Source organism: Parasteatoda tepidariorum, chromosome 3 (genome assembly GCF_043381705.1).
Source record: "Parasteatoda tepidariorum isolate YZ-2023 chromosome 3, CAS_Ptep_4.0, whole genome shotgun sequence".
In the NCBI taxonomy this organism is placed as follows: Eukaryota; Metazoa; Arthropoda; class Arachnida; order Araneae; family Theridiidae; genus Parasteatoda; species Parasteatoda tepidariorum.
Genome location: NC_092206.1, coordinates 61,387,523 through 61,414,399, shown reverse-complemented (window position 1 = coordinate 61,414,399; position 26,877 = coordinate 61,387,523). Strand labels below are relative to the sequence as shown.

Sequence of the window (26,877 nt, the reverse complement as noted above, 5' to 3'; positions counted from 1 at the left end):
CTATAAAGACTTTTATCGTCAATCGGTCTTTTTTTCCCCTTCTTTCCTTCCAATGAATTAAGAGCTTTCTCTTGTATTAAACAGTGAATAACGAGAGTTGTTTCCTTTCGGGAATTTATTTCTCTTCCTTTTTTTTAAGAAAAAAAGTATTTTTGTAATTAATTAGTTTTAAGAAGTGTTTCAAGCCAGATACAACTTATACAAAAATGTGTACCTTAGTTTATTTTGTAGTATACGTTGGATTGGCATGATAGTAATTTTCAGTTTTTAATGTGAAATAATATTAAATTTCTTTCTTTTCACAAAAATAAACTTCAATCAGTCAAATATATTCCATTCTGTTCAATGACATTTTCCCCTTTTTTTGGGTAACTTTAAGCCCCCACGTTCATAGAATTTTCGGTCCTTATTAAGTGCGTTTTGAAGTCATCGTTAATGTACTATAATTTTTACCATTTAAAAAGTTTTATAAACTTTGAAATAAATGATAACCCGAAGTTCGGGGATATATATGGGGATCACAAAATGCAATACGAAGTCTCACACATCTTTGGCAACAGACAGGAAATCATTGGAGCTTGGTTGAGAAGTGATGTTACAACCCCAGTATACCCTATATCTTATATTATCGGAATATCATTTATTTTAAGTTCACAAAACTTTTTAAAAGTTAAAAACTTTAATAATAATGATAATGACCTCATTTGGTAGAATGTTTTGCTGATTAACACCAGAAATTTTATGAGCGCGGGTTCGTGAAGTTGGCAGAAAGATGGGAAAAGGTCATTGAACGGAAGGGTAGATATTTGACTGATTAAAGTTAATTTTTTGCATAGAAAAAATTAAGTTTTATTTTATTACAAAAGCCGAAATTGCTTTCTTGCCAATCTAATAGTTTCAATGCCAGTTAAATAACTTTACTAAAATACTAAGGTCTATATTGCACAAAGTGTATAATTTTTCAATAAATTGCCCATGTTCAAAAAAATAAGCGAATAAATCGTAAATACATAGATTAGGAAACCATGTAGAAATAATATATGCAGATTAACTGTTTTATAGCGTCCAGTAGTTTCAAAACGGTTTCAGTCTGATCCAAAATACCGTGGAAATCAACTTCCTCTTTTGCAAGAAGCCACAATATTATCATACCAATTAAATCTCCTAACCTTTGATTTTAAGAAAATTCAGTGTACTGTAAACGTGGTTTAACTTGAGAGCCAGCTCTATTTTATGCTAAAACGGCCTTTCTATGTTAAAATACTTTTACGTTTCTTTTTATAGAAAATACTGACAGTTTCTCTCGATTAAGTTTCCTCACACTTTTTTTACCCATTGGCCAAATGGGTCTTGTTCTGGATTTTATGGCGTCCCTAATTTATTTGGTCGTTATCACACTTTTCAACTACGCTCAAGAGTAATAGTAAACAGTGCGCATGCATTGCTATGGCGACCGCTGCTGTTTGATTTTTTTTTTTTAAATTCTTTTAACGATTTTAAAATTTTTATTGCATTTCAACACTTTGAAATTCGTTTGAAATTTGGACTTTCGAAACTGAAAATTGTTATCGGAACTTTCAGAAAGTTTAAAATAAATAATATAAATTTTTCCTAAGCAGTGAAGATAAGTTGTAAAATAGAGCTGAGCTTACTTTAATACCAGTTGAAGATAAGAAGTTGTGGGTTCAAAGCCGTTTGTTTAATCATTATAGTTTAGATTTTGTAAGATGTCTTTAATTGAATCGTAACTTAATTTCTATTCTAATTTAACTTGTTTAATTTAATTTTTATTTTAATTCAACAATTTATTTGATTTTCTTTATTTTAAACTTAAGATAAAGAGTTAAAATTAAATGGATTTCCGGTAGTACCCGGGTTTTGGAGAAAGCCTGATAGGGGAACGTGGTACCCCTTTTTATGCTTCCTGTCCTTTTCCCGGACTGTGGGAAATTCTCAATTAAGGGGTTACATATAATTTTTGACCAGCTGTATCTAAATGTGGGGATGGATCATTAGAGTTCTTATCTTTTTAATTCAGTATTGGATAAAAGAAATATTTTTTGTTTTGATTGCATCTTTACTTTTAACATAAGGTGGTTGGTTTTTAAATTTGAAGGGAGGGAAGTAAGGAAAAGAAAAGAAAGATTTGCAGGAGGATTGGGAGAGAAAGTATTGAGGGAAGATAGAATGAGTTAAGTAGGGAAAAATGAGAGTTAAATGCGTAAAAAAAAAAGGAAAAAAATATGCTTCAAGTTGATCTTCAAGGAAATGGTAACTAATCATTCTCTATCTTAATTTCTCTAAGTATATTATCAACCTTATAATTTTTTTTATATGAAAGTAATGTGAATTATATCTTTCTATTAATCCTTTAAAATTTAAATAAAGCGCATGCTAGCTCTTTTTGTGAAGTAAATCTTGTTCGTAGTCTTTTTTTTCTTTTTTTTTTCTTCTTTTTTTTAGCCGCTTTTACTTACGAGTGACTATTAACGGAAAAAACATTTCTGAGAATGATAGAGTCATCAAAAATGTCTAAAAACAAATTTTCTTTAACCCCAAAAATCATCTCTTTTTATCACATTTCCATTCTTCTTCACTCCGAATCGGAGCATAGGGACTCTATTTGTGGCCAGATATTTTGTATTTGTACATATCCTTCCAATTGTTTTCAATTTACTTATAATCGTTCTGCGCCAAGCATTTTTTGGGCTTTCTCTTTTTAGATTGTCCAGAGGACTCCGATCAAAAACTTGTTTTACTTTAAATTTTTTTAGGTTGACGTAGGACGTGATCAATCTTCTTTTTGCTCCTTCTTTTCTGTTTGCATTCATTGCAATCATTCTTCGATTTTGTTCGCTTCTTAAGGTATTTTGCGTTGGAAATTTTATGGAACCACTTGATTCTTCTTAAATTGTTATTAATAAATACTTGAAATTTTTTGCATGTTATATATTTAGTGCAGTGTCGTGTCTCAGATCCTCTTTTTATGGATCGTACTTAAATATTTATAAAAAAATATAGATAGTTCTTAAAACAGAAACAAATGTTATCTTAAATGGATGTTATGCCGTTAAAAAAATTTAAAGAAAACAATTTCATTTTATGTTCCTAACGTTATTTAATTCATTACAAATTAGAACAAATATTATAACTTATGAAAGCTTTGGTAAAAGTGCACATTATTTCAACGACTGAAATCTGATATAAATCTCACAATCTTTAATCATACCAAATATACATAAATATACACTCAATATGTTTTTCCATCTTGTTCTCTTTATATTAGAATAGAGAAAAAAATGTATAGTTGTTACTGACTCTAACTCATATTCAGAAATTCAACAAAACAGAGATATGAAATATTTTATTCATTTGTTGTTGTGTGTTTTTTTTAAAATTAATGTGATATGATGATTTTCAAGCCTTATCTTTTTATTAAAATTCCTTAAACTTAAAGTTGAGTTAAAAAATTTCATTAGTTGTAAATGACTACTGATTTATTCTTGCATTTATTTTGCGTATTTATCATCGATCCTTATACACGTTGAAAATAATTTTTTCTTCAATCTATGCGCTGAATGGAACTTCTATTCATTATCGTTTAATTTTGCTGAAGATTCTAATTTTTTATTTCATTTTTTTTTTTCAAACAAAGAGATGGAAAAAAAATGCAAGCTGTTCTAAATTGTCTTATTTTTTTAGAGCAAAATAAAGTGAAGAGTAAACATTCGCAAACAATCATTTAACAGAATTCATATCAGCTAAAATTCATTCGCATTTTACCCCCGAGAAAGCCATTTTCCAAAAAGACCTTCGGGATCTCGAAGTCATTTAGCAATTTCAGTTCTCCGAATCTTTCATTGTAGCAGACGATTATTAAATGAAAAACTCTTAAAAGATGCATTCCGAACTGCTTCGTTTCCCATTCAAATTCCTATCGGGGGCTTCAAAGGTTTGCGCTAACGAACGAACTTGCACAAGAATGATAATGACGGGCAATATTAAAGGAGAGGAAAGAAGAAAAAGCACTTTTTGAAATGTGGAGGGAGTTTTCTCGCAGACGATTCTAGAAAAAATTACAAAAATAAAGCTGGCAACAGCGTTGTTTTGTCATAAAAAAAGAAAACGATAACGGTTTGTTGGCCCGTACTTTTCATTTAGATGCAGTTCGACCCTAAGGGTTATGTTCGTTTCTTCTTTCTATGGAACATTTTCTGGTGCCCTTACAGCACCCTGTCACTTTCGAACGAGGAAAAACTCGAATACTGCTGTTAAATTCCCTCTCCCTTACTTGTTATTAAGATAATATTGAGCATGCGATAACAAGGTGTTAAATTTGGGGTCGTCTTTTATTAATGCTGTTATTCTTATCGTTCTTTCCTTTCTAGTGCCGTTGACTTCAGAATGCGTATATACTCAAAATCGAACGTTTTTTGCCCGAAGTCATATTTTGTTTGATCCTTTAAGTAAATCAAAACACATCAAACTTAAGTGGTTGTCTGTAAAGTTATTTAATGATTCAATTTAGTAAAAAAGAACTTTTTGAATTTCCAAAAATAACATATGCTACTTATAATATTAAAAACCAAATTATCAGATAAAATTAAATAAAAAAATTGAGGTTTTTTTTACATAAAAACTTATTTTATTTCCTTTTCTTTATGTATGGAAAATGTTTCAATCTTCTTTTTTCGTCAATTCCATATGGCTCCGAAAAAATGTTTCTTAAAAGTATTATAATTTTTTTTATGACTTTTAAATGATAAGCTGCTTTTAGGACTATTTCATAAATATTTCACACTATATATTTTTTATCGTGAACCTAGTTGACATAGCAAAATATATACATAAGAATGATAAAAAAATAAATAAATAAAAAGGATAATAATTTATTTAAAAAGGGAATTTAGAGTTATTTACACTAAAATTATTTAATGTAATACTAAAATTATTGAAAATAGCATTCTGCTCTTTACAATTAATGCGTACATTATATGCTTCGACAAAAAATCGTATCCAAGAATATATCGGAACGATACACTCTTAACGTCAGTGACAAGAAATTGATGTCTGAAAAAATGATTTGCTATTTCAAATTAAACTTCAACACATGACGTAAATTGCAACTCAGAATAAACTGTTCTAATATGTACCTTTTAGGATAAATACCTAACTTTATGTCTATGTTTAATTTCATTAAAAATGTTCAAAGTAAGTTAAGAAATTGAAGAGCCAGTTTCAAGTAGAAAATTTACCTTAACATTATTAAATTTTGATTGTATAGTTGGAATATTAGTATCACTAGACGCAATATTTACTTTCTCAACTGTTTCATCAATATTACCAATTAAAAAGTTTTTAGGTGACAAATTTGAATTATGCATTTTACTTGACATGAAATTATTGATATTAAAAGTGGATGGTTTCATGGATGAGGTGAGGAGATAGGGGCAACCCTTACCGTCTCCTTCTGAAGTTTAAATTACCGTTAGAATTTCTAGCATAATTTACGTCAGTTCTAAGACACAAAATTTCATCTTAAACTAGAATAGGTGCAGCAGTGAATCTAGGTGGAAACACAGAGAATTGAGGAGTAAACAGAGAAAAAGGTACACTTAGTGTACTAGAATTGATAGGACTTTTAAAGAGTAGTGAACTTTTATATTTCCCACAATCTACTACTATTAAATGATTAGGTTTTCCACAAAGGCACGAGAGTGGTTGGTGTTGTTGTTGTCCAATCCGAGTTTGACTCTATACCTTGCAGTGTAAAAAGGTACATTGTTTACTTTCATGGGCTTCTCTACACATACTTAAGTTGGATTGCAAGTTGTTGAATCGTTAAAGTTAATGCCTCTAACTGCTTCGAAATTATAAAGATAAAAAAGATAATAATTATTTAAAAAAATTATTATTAAAAAAATTATTAATTAATTAGTTTTAAGTTCATGTACCATAAATAAAAATCAAATGGATGAAAACTTGTGTTTTAAAAATCATTGTACATAGTCTAATAATTGAAAAATGAATGACACATTGATAAAAAAATGTCAAGATAAAACTAATGGAACAGGGTAAAATTTACTATGTTTCTGACTCTATGGAGTTGGTAAAATTAACAGTAAAATGTACAGTTTTATAATCTGTGACATAATTTGGTAAATGTTGTAAAATTTGGTAGTTTTATCACGATACCTTAAGGCATGGCATAAAAACCATTTTTTCGGTTAAATTTACTTTTCAGTTTGTAATTTACTAAATGTGTGGTAATAAGAACTAGAAATTTGAAAACTGAAATTTCCGGTAATATTCGGCTCCTTTTGTGTGGAAAAATTACCAACCGAATGGTTCAAATACCATATATGTTGGTTTTTATTACAAGGATTATGGTATTTTTACCAGAAATATCTTTTCCATACAGTTCGATAATTTTACCAGAATGTTTTTCTCCGTTTACTGATAATGATATATAAGAACGAACATTGTTATTTAAAACATATTTTCAAGGTTTTCGCGAGAGATTTAAAATGTTTTTTAATCGACAAGTATTTGTGCATTTTAAGATCATTAGTTTCTCCTTACAAAGATAATTTCGCAGCAAACAGCAGAGAATAATTGATTACACAAAGTGTATCCTTCTTTGGATATTAATAACTTGTAAAATACATTGCAAAATATCCATTCAAATGAAACCTCCTTTATAATACATCATTCTGTGCGTGCCACGTATATTAGTTCGAAAAGCGAAGTGAAGATAAATAAAAATTAAATCAAAAGCGTTAGTTTTTTAACTAAACTTTTCTAAAAACATTCCGTACTTTAAAATTCTTTACCGTTCATTCATTTCAAAAGGACTATACATCAAAAATTCATATATTACAATCAAACCTCTGAAACGATCACAGCAAGTAACTATCACGCACAATATAGATCAATCTTGGAGATGTGGATTTGGAAAGGAATGATTATTGATGTAATTTAATACCAGCCTACACACACTAAGGGGAATAGTCAAATAAAAGTTAGATAATTTCTGTGATTCCTAATTCATTGGCATTTGGTAATCCATTACGTTTGTCAATCTTTCTTTCAGGATAGTGATTCTCATGAGAACGTTTATTACAGCATGTTACACCAAGAGAAACGGGTACATGTAAAACGTTTCAAACGGTTTTCTTCTTTAGAAAAAAACTTATCGTGTAGTAACGTGTTGTATTCCACATTAAAAGACTAATTTTTAAAAACAGAAAACAATTCCAAATATAAAAAAGATTGTCGAATCGTTTTCTCTAATATTTGGTTTAATTTGCTCAGCTTAAAATATTTTTATGGTAAATTGAAATATATGAAATAAAATAGTTTTATAATAAGTAATTATAATCACCTTTTCATAAAATATATATATATATATATTTTTATAATTTATACATTTCTATAACATATACATTTCTTATAATAAATACACTTTTATAATAAATTTATTTTTATCACAATTATATTTTCATAATAAATATAATAAATATATTAATATAATAAATGTAATTTTATAATAAATTTATTTTTATCGCAATTATATTTTAATTAAAATTACTCATTACCTTAATTAAAATGACTCATTACTTTAGCCAATCTTCTGTTCTTAATAGTGGTTCTAAAAAAATATGCTTTTACTAAAGCATATCGTAATATACAATAGCGTGTTGCTATGTTATAGTAGCATGCGGCAATGTTACGATAGCATGTTACCAAGAAAAAGAGCACACATACAAAATATCAAATGGCGTCCTCTTTGTATTTATAGCATATTTTAGTCCACAACAAAATATTAAAATTTATGCATAGAAAACAAGTCAAAGAGCATGCGATGAATAGAAACGTTTGCTCAAACATTTGAGTTATTTTTCTTAATTTAATTTTCTTCATTATTATTATAAACTAGAATTAATCAAAACAAAATTTGAGATACAGTTTACGTTTAAATGCTAAGAGAAGAAACATAGTAAATTTGAGCATTTTGTCTGATTAAATTCATCCACACTTGTTAAATAATCGATTACATTTATTTTCTTCATTTTAGAACAATAGAAATTTTCCAGATATTCCTTTAAGCATTTATTGAAAACTGACGTGCTAAAAAAAACTACATATTCTAAATTCCAAATGTGTAAATTGTAAATGACAAAAAATTTTATGAATGAAAACTTTTTCTGAAGACAGTATTTAGTTCCTCTGTTTTGAAATGTTTGGAACATATTGAAACTTTGTACAAATGTTCTTCAAAATCAATAAGTTAACACGAGCCATCAAATTTTTCACAATATCCAAGTTATTGCAGCAAAATAGTTTTATTCCAAACATTCTAATATACTTTCTTTTATTCAAACATAATAATATATAAAATAAATAAATAAATATAAATAAATACCCAATATTGAGTTTACAACTAACAATGTTCAACTACGCAGCCTTGTAATTTTGAACCGAATCCAGAAGAAAATGGAGCTTCTGGATCAAGTATTGAGAGAAATCTGTCTTATTGGAGAACTTTTTGTTGGAACTAATCCGCGTTTGCGCTACATGGACAGGAAAAACGTAATAACTTCTCACGGTTAGCCTGGCAACAAGGGGACTTTAACCCATAATTCGTCTACCACTAAAGGTATTTTTCATCGGGATTGAAGTCGGTGCGAGATAGGTGTGAAATTCGTATCGACTAGTCATTACTAAGGTTCGAACCCGGGTCACCTTATTAGGAGGCGAGTGCTACATCCCCTGAGCCACCACGACTCTCATTCGTCTTATTAAGTAATTTTAGAAAAACAAATATTATTGTTAAATACTTTCACAATTATCTTTATATACTTTTTTTTTTCTATAAAGTTGCTGTTCCGCTGAAAGAAGTTTAATAATTTAGGGTTCCATTGTTGAAAAAAATTGGGAACTACTGGTTTAAGAGGCCACAAGTAGCTTTTATTCTCCTTAATCGTTTTGAAATGATAAATTAAACTTTGCAACGTTGCTAATGCACCATGAGAGAACGTAACGTAAGCATTATTTTTTATTCTAGACATTGCATGATTAAATACTTTTTCCAACATCGTAAAATAAATTATCTAAAAATAGATAATAAAAAAATTTCTATTCTCCGTCCTGCACTTGACTGGCATTATTTTAAGTCATGAGTCGTGGTCATCCCTGAATCGACATATGTAGAATGAAAGGAGAAGAAAAAAAATGGCGAATGAGGTTGTGCTTTATTGAGCAATTTATCGAGTCTAGTGGGGGTTGTTTTTCCGGTCGACGCTTGTCATTACGCTCGGCCATCTGGTATCTGTCAGTTGCTGAGTGACAGCGTGAGACGGCTATCATAGCATTAACTCTTTTACAAACCTCGTGTTTTTACTTTAACCCAGCCTCTTCAGTTATTCGACCATCCTCCTCCGCCCTCTGCTTTCGAAATCCTTTTTTTTTTATTTTCGGAAATCTCATTTATTGTTCCAGTTTTGTGCTTCGAGAATAACAAGGAAAGTGTGATTGATATACACTCGGGTTTAAATTTAAAGGAAATTTTATGCCTGGTCGAAGATTCCAAAAATAATATGGAATTTAATGAATCGATGATTTGATCGATTGATGATTGATTGATGATTAAAATTTAATGAATAGATCGAATGATCGATTTAAATGAAATTCGGTATGAAGGTAGGTCAACATAACAAAGAAAATAACGTTTCAGCAGTTACATGCACGCGCATGCTCGTGTAGTTTCTATGGGGGTCGGAAGGTAGGAAATAAGAATCACAGAACTGAGCAAAAAAAAAGTTAATAAGAAATCTAGTTAATGTGCAATGATATACAGGTCTTGCATTGTGGTTTATGCATTTCTTTGAATATTGATCCTACTCATTCATCTGCAGTATTTTTAGATCCAGGATGGTTATCCGTATCAGGAGGGGGGTGTAAGTAGCAATTGCCTGCCAAAGAGAATCCCAGGCATGATTCAAAGGATGAAACCTATATGGTAATTCCATGCTGTGAAGGTCTTCATCTCCCAAAAAATTGCTGACCTAGTCAGAAGTATGCGGCTAGTGTTGTAGGCTGTGATTGTATGGCTGTGGTTGTTTGACCATTACATTATTCTGAAAATTTGCACTCTCTTTTTTTGAAAAAGAATTGTGACAGATGTCACGTATCCGGATGATATCTTGGAATCCTATGTTTTCTTTTTCATAATAACAGATAAAGATAGGCGTGACACCAGTACTTATTTTGTCAGTGATTCTCAGGAAACAGGAGATACTTTCCCTGTGGAAAGACCATTCAGGTTTCTAAGGCCTCAATCTTATAAAGCGTATTTTGGATGCTCTGAAAAAAGTGTATTTGCAACTCACAACTCCCATCTAGTAACCATCCAGGGCCTGTATACGTCTTTTCTGAACAAATGGGACTAATTAACACATAAATTCTTAAAATGTCTAATTTCCTGATGATACACCAGGAAATCATGTTTGTCTCAACAGAACATAAGAAACCCAGGAAAAATACGTCTCGTAAAAATATGTGTGCAGTAATAATTAAGAATTCACAGTTTTTTTGGAGCGCTCGCATCATGCAACAAATGAAAAAAAGTTTTTAAAAAAAAATAGTAAAAACATAGTCAGCAACTATAAGTTCTTAGATTTCAAACAACCAACAGTCAGCTTTGGTCTATACTTGCTCATGATTATTCTTCCTTTATTTTGTACTTTTTTTAACTGTGCAATTTCTAAACATTTCATTGGAGATCCCTATAATATATGGAAATAAGTGAGAGCTTAATGGCTACCATTTACTTATAAAAAATGACTAAGCAATGGAAGCAAGAATTATCCAAAGTGATGCAAAAAATAACATGTTTAAGAAATAAGTTCAGCGCCGAATATATGAAACTAAATGTTTAATTCAACAAATTCACGACTATCTGAAGTATGGTCTTTTTTGGATAATTGAACAGTGATTCATTTTGAAAAATCAGAATGATTTTTCAAAATTCTTATTACTGATAATTCAAATTGAGGTCATTTTGGATAATCTTACTTAGGTTACCCGAATTGAGCTTATATCATACGATTAGGGTTTGCTTTATTTCGCATAATCCGAAATTGCGAAATCGGAGTTTTGATGTATTTTATTTATGAAAGATGCAAATATGCACATAAGAGCTTTAATAGCCTATTAGTCTCAGCTCAATACATAAAAGAGAGGGGCGTATCCATTTTAGAGTAAAGTAGACAGAATCTCGAAAAAGCTTTCATTATGACACATCTAAATAAAAACCACAATTCCACTTCCGGGAAAAATATACACCAATGAATTGAAACAAATACAACCTATATCACCTTTAAAAAAAATGATGAAAATAAGTTTCATCAATAGCAATTGAACCAAAAACTGATGACTTCCTTTATCTAGAGTCTACAAGCACCATTTTTATACTAAAAGAACAGAGCCTATACCCATTCACCTGTCATTCCAAAATCCGCATACAGCTTTTCTTTCTTTACAGTTTTAATCGCAGTTACATCTGCGTTATGTAAACACTAATCTGATTGTAGCGCCACCAATAGTCTGAATCCTTTTATTAGGTATCCTCCTACGCCCATTATTAGTTGGATATGAAGAGCTGTAAGCTGAAATTGGCGAACTTCGATTTCAATAGTTGGCGAGATCCGTTGATGGTGAGCTTGTTTACGGTTCCCCTTGTCTGATCCCGCGTTACAAATTGCTCTTGTGGAACACCTGTTGAAACAGCCAGGGGATGCGCTTCAATGCATCTCAATCCTGCATCCCCCCTCCTCTTCTTCATACAGTCTGTGTGTCTTTTTTTTCTGTTTCCTTCCAATATCCTCCCCCAATTTTTTATTCCCCTCATCAGTGAAGCGTATCTCAACAGGTGAAGCAAAGAGAAATCAAGGATTCGGACAAATCATTCAGGGGTGAGGAGGATGGGTAAAAAGAAAGAAGAAAAAAAGAGTCCTTTTTTCTTAATGTTTATAACGGATTGATATTTTTTTTATGACCATCGAGTGGTGGTATAAATTGTAGCGATTTCGATCATTTCGAAAAGAAATAAAATATAAATCAATATTTTCTTTGCTTCAGGGTTTGGGAGAGACGTCTGTTTTATATCGCCATATGTCATCGGGTCAATTTTATTTCTTATTTTATTGCTTTGACGTTTATTGGTGATCGGACCATCAATAAACCCCGGCAATAGAGCGACAACGACACTTAATTTCTTTGTTTCATTTTTGGTTAATGTACCACATCTGGAAAACGTTTTATTTTTATTGCAATCCCCCTGCCATGTTTTTTATAGCGGATTTTTGCACTTGCCAAAAGAGCCTGATCTCATTTTCTTCTCTATTTTTTCTTACCCACGCTTATTTAACTTTTGTAATTTGATACGCTCTGTGTATAAAACAGTTGCTTAAATAAGTTTAAAAAGGAAGTCGTTATTTCAAATATAATAATGAGATTGCAAATTAAGGATCAAACAAATCAAAAACTAATTTTGACATAAAAAGTTTTAAATTTTTTTATAAAACTATATTATACCCGTTAATGACATTCAAAGCTTATTCAAATTAACAAAAAAACAAGTAAAATAAAATCTCAATTTGTTTTAAATATTACATTTTTTTTTTCATTTTAAGAAATTAATCACCTATTTCTTGTAAGTTTTAACTATTTTTTAAGCATAAAATTACATGCTTTGTTATAATTACATTAAAATTTTTTAATTTAAAATCTATTTTCATAGGATTTAGAAATTCGAATAATTTAAATGTGTAAGAATTTGTCGAAAAAAACATCGTTCAAGTTGTGTAATGAATTTCCCTGTATTCAAATTCCTCTTGAATAAAAGCAAATGAAAACCTAAAGTCCTTGTTTAATTAAACAATATTTTAAACTACAATTCATTTATCTTTCCTTAATTAATTTTTTTGTCTGTTCGGTAATACAGAAAAATCTTAAAGAAATAGAAGAAATTCTATGCTTATTTTGTGTGAAATCCAAAATGCGTCACAGCCACGCACAGTATATTGCAAAAGCGATAAAATAGTATCCACAGGTCAGTTAAAAGATATTTATTGTTTTAAATGAGTATTTAAAGGTTGCTCTAAATTAATATTAGGTGATGATGCTTTCAATTAATGATGTGTATAATATCCAATTTTAACTTTTGTGTCACAATCAATCGTTGTCCTGTCAACGACTTGCAACAGACTTTTCCAATGATAACGGCAGGTTAATTCTTGATTCAAATATCACCCAGTCTATGCAAAATTATCCCACGACAAACTTGTCAAATGTCAGTGCCATTAGAAATTGGAAACGCTTCGCGGCTTCTCGTCAAACGCCTCTTCTATACAATTACGAATAACGTTTATTAATATATTCCGCAACCACTTACTCTATCCCCCTTCCTTCGTGGTAAAGTTCTAGAAACCCCCTTATTCCAAAACGACCTAATAGCGTGAATGAGCCAAGTTCTGCTTTAATGAGAAAGCCGGTTGCGTATATTGCGGCGCAATCGGCCGAATAAACTATCGCCAAGTTATCATCTACAACAGATTTCACCAAACGTTCTGGTTTTCCGCCAACTAATTATCTTTAAATCTCGTTTTAGAAAGATCTATACAAGTGTAAAGAATTATTGAGGGAAGATTTAAGATTTTGTATAATGCGGTTATCAATAAATCATATTTGAAGTTGGAGGTAGGGAATGTGTCCCTTTAATGTAGTTCTAACCATTAGGGACTTGTCACAAAATGTCAGAGGCACCCTCAAAAAAATCCACATGAAGTAAAAGAATTTCAACAGAAACTGACGCTGTATTTAAGAATTGTAAACCAAAACAAAGACATTTTCAGGATCAAAACTCTGACAATAAGTTTTAAAACTTGTCATAGTAAAAATTCTGAAATTTTTGCAGTATTATGGTTAATTACATTGTAGCATGTAAAATTATTCTCATGAACAACGGGTACAAGTAGGTTATGTTTGTTTACCCATGTCACAGAATTTTTTATTAAGCATATTTTTCGCTCTTTTTTTTCCTTATTTTGTTCTAATTTAGATCGAAAGAAGGGAAATATATTATATATTACATAATTATTGATAAATTAAATTTTAAAACAAAAGGAGAAAACTGTGGCCTGCTATTGTTTCGCAATGAGAAATTGAATAATTATGACGGAATTTATTTTATTGTTAGCAAATGTATAAATGCCATATAACTGAAATAATATCGGAATAAAACAATTTTGTTCTATTTTTAAATTTGATTCTTCTTTTGAAAAACGTGATTAACAGCGAAATAAATTAAAATATTTTATATAACCTTATTAATATCTAATTTTCACCGATTACACAAGAATAAAAAGCAACATTTTTATCGCTATTGTTTAAAACTTGAATCGTAATTACTGGCGTAATTATCAAATTAATTTCGCTTGGCAAATCAATAATGCATTTGTAAATAAGCAAAATAGAAAAGGCATTTTTAATCCCAGTACAAATTTTTTAAGCAGAGCTATAAACCACTTCGCAAATTTAATTGCTATTGCGTTAATGATTACAGCACGATTAAATGGCTACAAGTTGGCGCCCAACAAAATCACTCGCCAAGTCTTGTTGATTAAATGAGAAAAAAAAAACTTAACCCAAATCCCCACAAACACTTTGGAAATAATTACATCTTCCTGAGCGTCATGGAGAAAAAATTTAGAAAAGTCAATTATTTCCGAAATTGAACAATTAGGCGCAACCGAAAACAACAAACAATCGACAAAATAGTCGGAAATCTGTGTCAGAAAACATAAAGCAATCCTTAATTGGAGAAATATATTCATTTTTGAAAAATTAAAAAATCGCATAAATAAAAGGAGATAACCTTTTCGAAAATGCAATCACGCGTCGCGATTTGCCCAAGAAAAACGTTCTAAACGTGAATATTGGAGAGAAGACGCGTTCGGCAGGTAATTATCGAAAGTTTTTGGTACCCCTTGCGGTTGTGATTAACGAATCGAAAAGGGTGGATAGATTCGATAGATGGGTGAATGGAGTAAAAAAAAAAAATGATTAATAAATAAATAAAAGGAAATGAATCGCATTTCATAGAAACAAGTGAATTGAGAATGGCGACCGTTACGGTTTGCGGAGTTTTGTCTAAATGAGTATATTTCGTAAAGCAATCGTTCCCACATGGTTAACTTGAGTGGTGCAATTCTTGGAAAATAATAGGAAAGTTTATTTGGATAATGAGCGAGCTATTTGTTGAAACTTTGATAAATAATGGTTGATGGTCCCAGTCATACATTGTAATTTAAATTAGAAATAAATGGAAAGATAAAAAAAAGAAAAAAAATCAGGATAAAGAGAGTCAACTGCATTATTTTTAAGGTGTATTTGAACCATGTCATATAGGATAAAAAAATAAATAAACATGTAAAAGCGTGTTCAGTCTGTCAAAAGATTTGTTCCAGTTTTGAAACTTTTTAGACAAGTATATGTGTATAATTAAATATCGTTAGATGTAAGTTATATTACTGTTTGAAATTGTTTTCTTTAAAATAAATTTTTGATGTCCGTAACTAATTGTTCCAAGTGCATGCACTATACTTTTTATGCATTCTAATACAATAACTGCAATTTTTGAAATTCTTTAACATCCTTAATGGAACTATTAATTGAATATGCACGATAAAAACAAACTCAAAAATTTCGAATTTAGATGGAATGGGCATGCATAGCTCCTAAGTATTGCATAGGTATTCAAACCGTAACTTAAATAATTTTATTTTAATAAATACACAATTCTAAAAAACAAGTTTTAAGAATTGGTTGCATTTACGTTTACGGTTATTAAAATCATTCTAGGGAAAGAGTTCGAGAATGCTTTTTAATTTTTTAAATTCGCATTGAATCCCCATACTGACTAACCTTATTTTAACTTATATCGTTTCGTATTCATTCTTAGTGTTCATGTTTATTAATGATGTATATAAGGAAGATGTATGTTAGACCGCAAAATCAAGTAAAAGAAAATGTGATGGAAATGCCAATATTGATGATTCACAGCGATTACTTCAGTTGAAGAAATTCTCGATTGATATCCCGTTGTGGTTTTGATTTTTCTTTTATTCATATACCACCTTTGAAAATCGGTTCAACGGTAAACCATAATATTGATAACATATAACTTAGAATCGTACAAAACTGCTGTAAATTTATCAGGTGCTAAATTGAACTCTATATTATTTTAATTTCCGGGTAATAATATCGTGTAATAAGGTTAAAAACTAATTTGGCGAAAAAATAAAATTGTAACGAATTTATAAGTATTCATATTTATAATTGTAACGAAGTCATTATAGTTTAACGCGCTTTGGCAAAGTGATATCCGTAAGATGGCACAGATGATCGTAACTTTTAAATTTGTAATTTTAAGGAATGTTTTAAAAGTTTTTATTGTGTTATTTTTTTTTTTTTTTTTTGAAATACTCTTATATAAATTCTCTTATCCTTTCTTATTCTTAACTTTTTACTTTCTGACTACGGAGTTTCAATTCTATTTTAAATTATAGATAAGTTGAAAACTCAAAAGAGAGTTTTAAAATCTTCTCTAACTAAGTATAGAGATAAGACGTTAACTTTTTTACTTCCTTACTACGGAGTTTCAATTCTATTTTAAATTATAGATAAGTTGAAAACTCAAAAGAGAGTTTTAAAATCTTTGCTAACTAAGCATAGAGATAAGACGTTAACTTTTTTACTTTCTGACTACGGAGTTTCAATTCTATTTTAAATTATAGATAAGTTGAAAACTCAAAAGAGAGTTTTAAAATCTTCGCTAACTAAGTATAGAGATAAGACGTTAACTTTTTTACTTCCTTACTACGGAGTTTCAATTCTATTTTAAATTATAGATAAGTTGAAAACTCAAAAGAGAGTTTTAAAATCTTCACTAACTAAGCATAGAGATAAAGTAGTCACTTCAATTGACAGTGCAAATTTAGTTGCGTTCAAACTATTTGAATCAAAAACTAATACATTATCTAACGAGTTCGAAATTTTATTTAAATCCATTTTTGATCTTTGTAAGCCTAAAGAAGTGGAAGATTTTATTGGAGAGAAAGAAAGTATTGATGATATTATAGACTAATTATTATTGATAATTCCTTCTAAATCTGATAGTTTTGCAATTAACATTCCACCAATAGTTCAAAGTGTGCTAAACTCTAGTTTAAATGTATTCTCTGACATTAAAGTTGCCCACACTCTCAGTGCCAACCTTTAATGGTAAAATCGACAACTGGATTATGTTTAAAGATATGTTTGTAGCCAGTGTAATAAAGAACATTTCTATTTCAAATTCTATGAAATTACAATATCTTAAAGCGAGTGGTTCTCGTGATGCCCTAAGAGTGATACGATCTATTTCTATTTCGAATGTTAACTTTGAAATAGCATGGAAACTTTTAGAAGACAGATATTCAAATAAAAGAGAACGTTTAAGGGCCATTATCAAAAAGATTTTGAATCACCCAAACATTTGTGAAACATCTAGTGCCATCTTAAACTTAGTTGATGCTACAAATGAGTGCACTTGAATTTTGGGTTCGCTAAATTATAAAGTAGAATATTTATCCGAAATTATGATAGTGTTTTTAATCGTTGAGAAATTAGATCCTTCAACGCGTTATTGGTGGGAGAGAGGGCTTAAAGATTCTGACGAGTTTGGTACTTTGGAGCAGCTTCTTTCTTTTTTGCAAAACCATGCAGGATCCCTTAAAAATAAAGAACTTAAAAAAACATCTTAAGACGCCTAAACTATAAGTGTATCAAATGCAATGACAACGCATGCGCACTGTTTCCTGTTATTCTTGAACCACCGTGAATGCAAAAAAAAAAAAATCTTTATCATAAACTTAATGGCTAATTAGATGGATAGACAGCTGCTGGTTATTTTACCATAATTTTAGAATGAAAATTCTAACAGCGTGGCTCAAGGTGTCAATATTATGGTTTCAACCTTGAATTTATTTTTATCAGTATCTATACAGATACTTAAAGAAAATTACTCTTGAGTACTAATATTAAACTTATAGTGATACATTCAGAGTCAATAATGAATATCCCCCTCTGACGTATAAGTAAATAAAACAGAAGGACAAAAGAATATAATGATAGCAAACGAATGAATAATTTTAAGAAAAATTATTGCCTACAATTCCGTTAACAAGAATAATAATTCAATTCCGTTTAGAAGCTACAGATCGTCTTTGGAACATTAACCGTTAAATAGGGGTAGAACATCTACCCTGTAGAGACCTTGAAGGCTCTATGGAGATTTTTGAGGAAATGATATGCCACTGCGAAGGATTACTTTCCTAACGCCAAATTAGCAAAAAAAGTACTTCTTTTTCTATCACTATATATATTTTTTTATTTTATTTTTCTCTTTCTCCTTTTTAGGTCAGACAATGGCCATGCAGGAAATGGTGGTAATCAATGCTTCCCCAGCAAATAACCCTTTGATCACGCAGAGGAATCGGTTTGGAGGGGTGGAGGAGGTGAAAAGCGGCGTGGGCGGGGTTGTGCATTTGCCTTTTCTAGTTAATCAGTCGTCTGAGACGACTGAATATTGCTCTGCTATCGGGTTGCCGATGCGAGGTTTCTGTAAAAAAAATTATTATTTTTTTATTATGCATAGATGCTGAGAGAAGAAGGGTTTTGGGCTTTGTTCTGCTCTGACGAAGAGAAAGTCTTTCAACTAGGTTATCTATCTTCTCATTTAAAGTCTTGTTAGACTTCACTGGACAGAGGTCTTGGCTTTGATACTGACCTGGATGCCCTTCAAATTGATCGAATAACCGGATTCCTAACCCTACTTATCTTTCTCCAATTGATGGCTATTAAGGAAACAATAACTTAATCGTTTTGTGGTTTCGATTTGATTTTAAATTTTCTTTTTCCTCTTTGGTTAAACAATTGAAGAATAAACTTATGTAAGTAAAAGCAGACTGTAAAAGTAGACCAAACGTTGAATTTCGAGCATCGCTTTTTCAAATTTGCTCATTTTGCTACATTAGTAATTTTAGAACCATTTTCATAAGAACCAAAATAGCGGATAAATTACTGCTCACACGGAGGGAAAAAAATTCCGCATTGTATGGTAACGACATTTCTGGAAGAAAAAAAAAAACAGAAATTCTGTTTAACGAAAGCAAAATATACGGTATATAAATCATTCATTTAGTAGTTTTTTCTATCACATGTTAACTGTGTACGGTAAATTCTGGTTTTCAAATTCTTACTTCTTATTACACATATTTAGTAAAAAATGCAAAATTGAAAAGTAAATTTAACCGAATTAATGGTTTTTATGCCATACTCTAAGGCAATATTTCCCAAAGTGTGGTACGCGTAGCCCAAGGGTACGGGAACAGTTTAGCGGGGGTACGCATTCTTATATGAAATATCTTACAATAAACGAAAATTTCACAAAATTTTATTTAAAAACAGATCTAGTCATAAAAATTTACGATTACGTATTTTTCTATTGTCTATTTTTTGAAAAGCTAACAGTTAATAATTAGTGGTGTCGGCAGCCAGTTGTGATTTTTAACTTTTGTGCAAATTTTTTGTAGTAAAAAACGTATTCATATTTTATTAATGGTACATAGCGTTACGAAAAATTTAGAAAAGGTACACAGAAGTATAAAGTTTGGGAAACACTACTCTTATCATGTTAAAATTGCCAAATTTTACCTCATTTACCGAATTTTATCATATAAGACAATATTTTATACTTAATTTTTCGAAAATCATTGCCAGAGCTCTTCGGTAAAAATTCCCGAATTTTTTTGATGTTCCCATAGAGCCAAAAACATGTTAAAGTTTATCAAATTCTGATAGTTTTGTCCATATTTTTTTCTCAGTGCAGAAATCAGTTTTGTTTTTTTTAGAAAAAAGAAAAGAAAAAAACATCTAACTAATGTACTAAGTAATGTAACTAAGGTAATTCGTTAAAGTGCTAAATTGTTTCATATCTCCAACTACCTAGATAATCTGCAAACTTCTTAGATGATCTGCACATTAACTACTAGACACTCACTAAGCTGAAAATATGAGCTTTGTTGTAACAACAACAACGTTTCTGCATGTTTAAACTAACGTAATGTTGTTCTTTTTCGCTATTTAGAGCAACAAGTTACTACAATCAAACCATCAACATATTAATTGAAATAAATAAATCAATCATCACTCACTTTAAAAAATATAATATGTACAATGTATCAAACGTCTTAAGATATTGTAACAATTAAGGAAATCCATAATATAATTTACCTATTTTTCAATATCTAAAAAATCAAGCCACTAAATGCAATCAACAATCTACTTGATAGAATGTGACAACAAACATTTGAATTTTAACGATACGGAGATAGTTAATGCGTCCATTACCCATTTAAATTGCGAAAAATGCTTGATTCTGCATTAAATGAATTGAACAACGTTTGTTGTTTAATCGAATGTTTTCTCCAATGTTCTTTTCAAAAAGAATTCTCCCGATTTATGAAAACGATTTTCTCTATAAGAGGAGTAAAAGAACTTGTAGTTCAATCATGTCAAGATTTAGATCGTTTTCAAAATGTAATTGTGTTGAGCCTTTGTGTAACCGTGGAGATTTGTTGACTCCAAAATTGATTAATTTTTTTATTTAGTTTGAAGAAAATGGCCACAATTTCACAATTGTCAAAAAAAGGGTGTTTATCGTTGATGAAGGCAATACTAACCTTTCCTTACGAGTCTAATTTCGGCAAATGCCTATCTGCTGTAATCATAAACTTCAACACAATAACTTTCAAGAATTACTATCTTTTTTTTTTCTTTCTCTTCTTCTTTTTTAAAATTAAGACACGATCATAGACTAATCCTAGCATTTTAAATGTATCTATGGGCTGAAAGTATACGCAATTACTGTTGTAATAAATATTTAAGCTTGTACCTTTTTTTAACACAATCTAACATGCTTAGAAATAATATCATTTTGAAAAATGTAGTTTTTGGATAAATAGCTATAAATAGTATAGTTAAAAGAATGAGATTCATTAAAAGAAATTATGTAAAAATGTTGTGTATGTTTAATTATCAAAATACCTCCATGCTATTCTCGCTTTGTCTTTAAAAAACCTAAATAAATGTTTAGAGTTCTGCGGTTTCTGGTCTTATTTATTTTGAAGCAAAACAGTAAACATGCTTCTGTGTGCTCGTGTTTTTTCGAAGAATGATTGAATGTTTCTAGATAACCATCAAAACTAACTAACTAGCAAGAAATAACAATCACATAGTTTTTTTTTCTAGATCAAAAACATATAACAATTTTTTAAAAACATATTATCTTTATTAAAATATGAAAATTATTATTTTGCAAACGTTTTTGCTAACTGTTAAGAAAATGTTATTATTTACTCAACAACTATTAATATGGTCTTTGTTTTTCACATATTGAAAAAAATATTGTTACTGACCCTATATTTTATTGTAATTGTATGATTACACTGTACATATTACACTTATTGTACATATTGATTAATTGTACATATTACACTTATTGTACATATTGATTAATTGTACATATTACACTTCCTAAGAGTGTTTGGCAATATTTCAATACATTTTCCTTCATTCTAAACATCCCAATTCACTCCTTAAAATTTCAAAAGACAATTATAAATTTCATAACACTCTCATGAAGTTTTAAGTAAGTGATTATCTGACGAGATTGGATTGAATTTGACTTTCTGCTCAACTTGTAGTAAGCAAATCTTATATTGTTCATTCTCATTTTCAAGGTTCGATGTAAAAATTAAAATTTTGATTTTTTTCCCCCTGAGCAAAAAAAAAAAAAAAGGCTCACTTAATTAGTGTTTTGGAATATTTCTATTTCCGCTGAACGAAGGAAAGGCAAATTTTATAAAACGCATTCATCGATTTATCATTGTCAAGACAATTTACGTAATTAAGACATGGAAATAATTAATGGAATCGAAACTATATCATTATGGATATAGGGTTAATTACTGGTATTGACACGAAATCATTTTGGACATGGAATTAATTAATGGGATCGAGAAGAAATCATTATGGATATGTAATTTATTTAATGGGATCGAGATGAAATCATTATGGACGTGGAATTAAATAATGTGATTGAAATGTAATCGATATGGATGTGAAATCAGAGTAAGGAATTAAAATAGAAAACCCAAGGAATCTTTTTCGTAGAAAAATAAATTTGAATCTTTTATGAAATAAACTTAAAAAGTTAATTTAAGTTTTAATAATTACACTAAACCAAGATTTTTCATCAAAATAATGTGCCAGGGACTAATGACCTGCCTCATCAATATGCAATATGTCATATTATCATTCTGAAGTATTTGTTACCTTCTTCAGGATCGTAATCACATATACGTGATAGCGTGATTCTTCCTTCACGCGGACGTTATTACAAAACGGCACTCTCGTATTACATCTTGTAATAGTACGTTTACGTACTCTTTAGTGCTTATACGCTCAGAGTATACGGGCCTATGGAAGAATTCGATTCTTATTCTGCCCGTCCTGAAAGTGTTTTACCCATATATAATTCTTTCTTGTCTGACTTCTTCTTCTTCTTTCCCATAATCAAGCCGGAATATAAAAAAAGAAGAAAAAATGGCAAAAAAGAAGAAAAAAAAGAAAGGAAAAAGATATTTCACCATGTTGATTCAAGGAGACGCAGCTCATGAAAAGTATATCACTTGTTAGCTTTTCAGACTTAATCAAGAAAAATCCACATGGAGTTGGGTTCACATAGCTCTTAATTTTTATTTTGTTACTTTACTGAAGAAATATCTCAAATATTAAAGACAGATAGAACTTTCAAAAGCAGATTTTTTTTTATAATTTGATTAGATAATCTGAAAGTTCATTAAAAAGTAAAAAAAATGAGTTTGAAATGTTAACTTTTTCTAAAATTCCAAACCTTATTACAAAAAATTTAGACCTCAATTAATTAATAATCATGTATATTTAAATTAGTGATACGAAACGTGTTAGAAAAAAAAACATAAAAAAGCTAGTTTTATTTAAAAAGTTCATTTTTCTTAAAATTCATTTTCGTAGGGAGGCATTTAAACAAATTGAAATGTAATATTATTAATTATGCGTTTTACGTGAACAAATGAGGAACGAAAATTAATAAGCAGTGTTTTGGGCTATGAATAAACACAGAATTTGTACAAATATTTTAAAACTTAATTTCTTTATTAGAATTAATTATGAAACAAAAAAATTGATATCAGTTTGATTTCATTTGTTTGACTGTTTTTTAGAATACTTCGTTTGATCTGTAATAATTTTAAGGGATACCTTTCAAATAAAAATTTTATTAATACCATTCAAGCGAAAACGTATGTTTTTTTTTTATGTTAAGATTTTATTCTGAGCTCATGTAAACACGTGTTTTTCATACACCTCTCTCGAATTTCCCGCTGGTTGTATAGAAAAGAAAATCCATTCGGCCTTTTTCCTTTTTATGTCACGAGATGGCAGTACGGATGCTCCAAACCACGTGACTGATGTAATTCAGCAGACGATCCTTCGGGAGGGGGACGCGGGAACCCAAAGAAGAACAGGCGAAAACTGTTTTTGACTTTCTGCTGTTCATGTCGTCCGCCGTTTGTGACAACAAAACAACAGCCGTTTTTGGACTTTTTAAACCCTTTTTCGATCTCAGTGCGTCATGGTGTCCCGTTGGTTAACTTTATCCCGAATTTTTTTAAGGTAAGTTCTCTTTTTGTAAGAGTTCCGCTACTTTTGTTTATGTTTTTTCTTCCTTTCACGGTGTGGTTTACTCCGACCGCGTGCGTTGTTGTCGTCTGCTGTCTGCGCGGTGGGGGAGTTTTTTAGCTCAGCAACAACGGGAGTTAGAGAATGTGGTTTTGATGGTTTCAACAGCTACCCCAACCCTCAATTTTTTTTCTTCCTACAAAAGTCATATTTTGACTCAAATCTCACTTTGAATACGGTATTACGTGCAATTGTCACGCCCCTTTCGATTGACGCAATTCGGAACATTTTAAATCCTAAACTGAAAGCATTTTTCATGTTTATGCTGCAAACAATTATCAACTGAATTTAAAATTTTCTTTAAAAATCAACAGACTTCTTTTGGTAAAATTTGATTACAAAATAGCTGAAAATTGTAGCAATATGTAATTAGATTTATTTATTCATTTATTTTTGTGTTTATTTAAAAAATTTCTATTTGTGCGTAATTGTTTTAAATTCTAAAATAAAATCGTTAAAAAATTGTTTTCAAAGTAATAGAGCTTATTAGATTAAAATATATCTGTATGCCATACTTATTAAAATTTTGTTTCTATTGCTATAAAAATAATTACCGTGTTTTATTTTTATAGTAACTGAAATAATTCTCAATAATTACCGTGTTCTCTGTATTTTGTTAAGTCAAAACTATTTTTAATTATAAACGAATTTTTTATTTCCAAAATTTGATTTATGTATATATTTTTTATGTGCAATAGACAGACTTTGTTTTGCGACCTATAATAATATAAAATAAATGCTTTGATAACTTTTTTAAAAATATATATTAAGTCATAGAGCGTACTGAATTTACATCAAATTTCAATATGAAAACAAAGCAAAACCATAATAATAATCCGACGGTTTCGTCATAGTTACTTTTTTTTAAATTTTAAATTGATGATAAAAAATTTTTTTTTTTCATTGTCGATATGTTTGATTACTGCCATTATGAAAACACTTATATAAGATAACGTGTTTCTTTCACTGCATGTCAGATTGTAGACCATTTTCTGCGAATTGTAACAAATACAAACTCATCTTAAAATCACAGTTATTCCTTATTTCTTTACGTCTGATTTACGCTCTACATTTTAAATTATCATATTTTAGCAAGAATTAAAATCGATGAATAAATCAATTTTTAAAATTTTTATTTTTTAATTTCGTTATTTCGGGAAGCAACAAAAATATTTTTTACTAAAATATGCAATTTGATTGCAAATTAAATATGTTTTAAAATTATTTTTTAGCTTGATTATTGACTTAAAATACAACCTTCATTTGAATGTTGTTTTAAAGATAACGAATATTTTTAGGATGTGAGCAGTTTTATTTCAAATCTTCTAATGTCATTAATGAGTATTTGTCTAATGAAAAGTGTTTATCGAATTTTGAATTTTTTTATTTTTGGAAGGCAATCAGTTCTATAAGAATTTGTAATAGAAAATAACAAAAACTTTAATTTTATTATTTGTACTTTTCTGATTACTCCCTAATTAATCCAGTTTAATTTTAAATAATCGCCGGCCAGGTGGCCGAGTGGTTAGCGTGTCTGACTGCGGAGCCAATGGCCGCGGGTTCGAATCCCGCTCTGGGCATGGATGTTTCTCTCTCTGTGTTGTCTTCTGTTGTGTGAATGAGTGAATGTGGCCCACCCTATGAACGGGTTTGTGGCAGTATGGCGTGGGTAACGTTGCTCGCCTCCGTGACTTTGGTTCACAGGTGCCCACTGGGTAACGCTAAATGAGTAACAATTCTGGCATCTTCTAAGGCGAAGAATAACGTTCAGTGCCAGCCATTTGGAAGAAAAACACTAATTAACGATAGAAATATCGAACATCTGTTTTTAAATAAAAAAAGTAATAAAATGAAAGATTGCTCTAATGTAAGTACTTTACTTAATGACTACATTTATATGTGTTTAAATGTAACTGTTTAATAGAATAGATCAAAATATAATTAATGAGAAAAGAAAATCACATAAGTTACTTTACGTCTTTAAATAACACATTTCATTTGTTAATCCAACCACATTTTAAACGTTTCATTTACCTTTCAATAAGGTTCAATAAATATTGCAAAACCGTTTTAACTTGTTTCAAGTGCAATAAGCTTGCACAGTATATGTTAGACAAAAATATTTACCTACCATGATAGGAAATTAAACTTAAACGAATTTGAAACTTACATGTCTACAAACAGAACAAAGAAAAACACAATTAATCTAACACTTAAAAAAGTATTGAAAAAAAAAATCTATTACCAACAATACCCAAACGTTAATCTATGCATATTAAATATCGAAACATTAATCTCTGTATATTAAAAAAATGCAAAGCGCCGTGATGTGTAATGGATTGTAAAGGGAATAGGATGGCACAACAAAATTTAACATTTGGTTTGTTCTCGAGTTAACAAAAAATAACACGCAGACCGCTCTGCAAGCCATAGGAATGCACCCACAGAAGTGAAATTTGATGTGTTTAGAAAGCCACTTTTTTATAAACTTAACATGAAGTTCTAATTTGTTCACCCCTTTTTTGCAATAAATAATTATGGCTTATCCGTTGTTGTAGAAAAACTTTATCTTTCTCNTATATATATATATATATATATACGGCTGCAGTATAATCAATTCTAATAATAAATATTTCTAATTTAGCTTTTGTATCATTATCCATTATCAAACTTAAAGGTTCTTTGCATTAAAAGAAGCTTTGCAATACTATATAAGTTAGTACACTTCGAAAAAAAAGATAATTAAAACTACCAGATTATAACCTGATGAGATTAAACTACTAGTTAAATTAACTAATTTTCTGACTACAGAACGCGAAAAATATCTGTAAATTTTACCAACGTGCTTTGGTAATGATTTTAATAAAGTTAACTATAAATAAGGTTTTGTAATATGTAATAACATTTGGTAAACGGGGTAAAATTTGGTAG

The 26,877-nt window shown here is 29.9% G+C and overlaps 1 protein-coding gene across 4 annotated transcripts in view; it reads left to right on the top strand.

Moving 5' to 3' along the window:
• LOC107451197 (homeobox protein cut-like 1) overlaps positions 1-26,877 on the top strand; it is a 587,258-nt gene that overhangs the window by 348,007 nt on the left and 212,374 nt on the right. The window contains exon 1 of one of the 4 annotated variants that reach the window (XM_071178711.1): positions 23,671-23,880. The exons of 2 other annotated variants lie outside the window; for them this stretch is intronic. The gene's annotated coding sequence lies outside the window, so the exon portion shown is untranslated. Of the gene's footprint in view, positions 1-23,670; positions 23,881-26,877 lie in introns of those variants that run through there. One more of the 4 variants, XM_071178712.1, reaches the window with a different exon arrangement.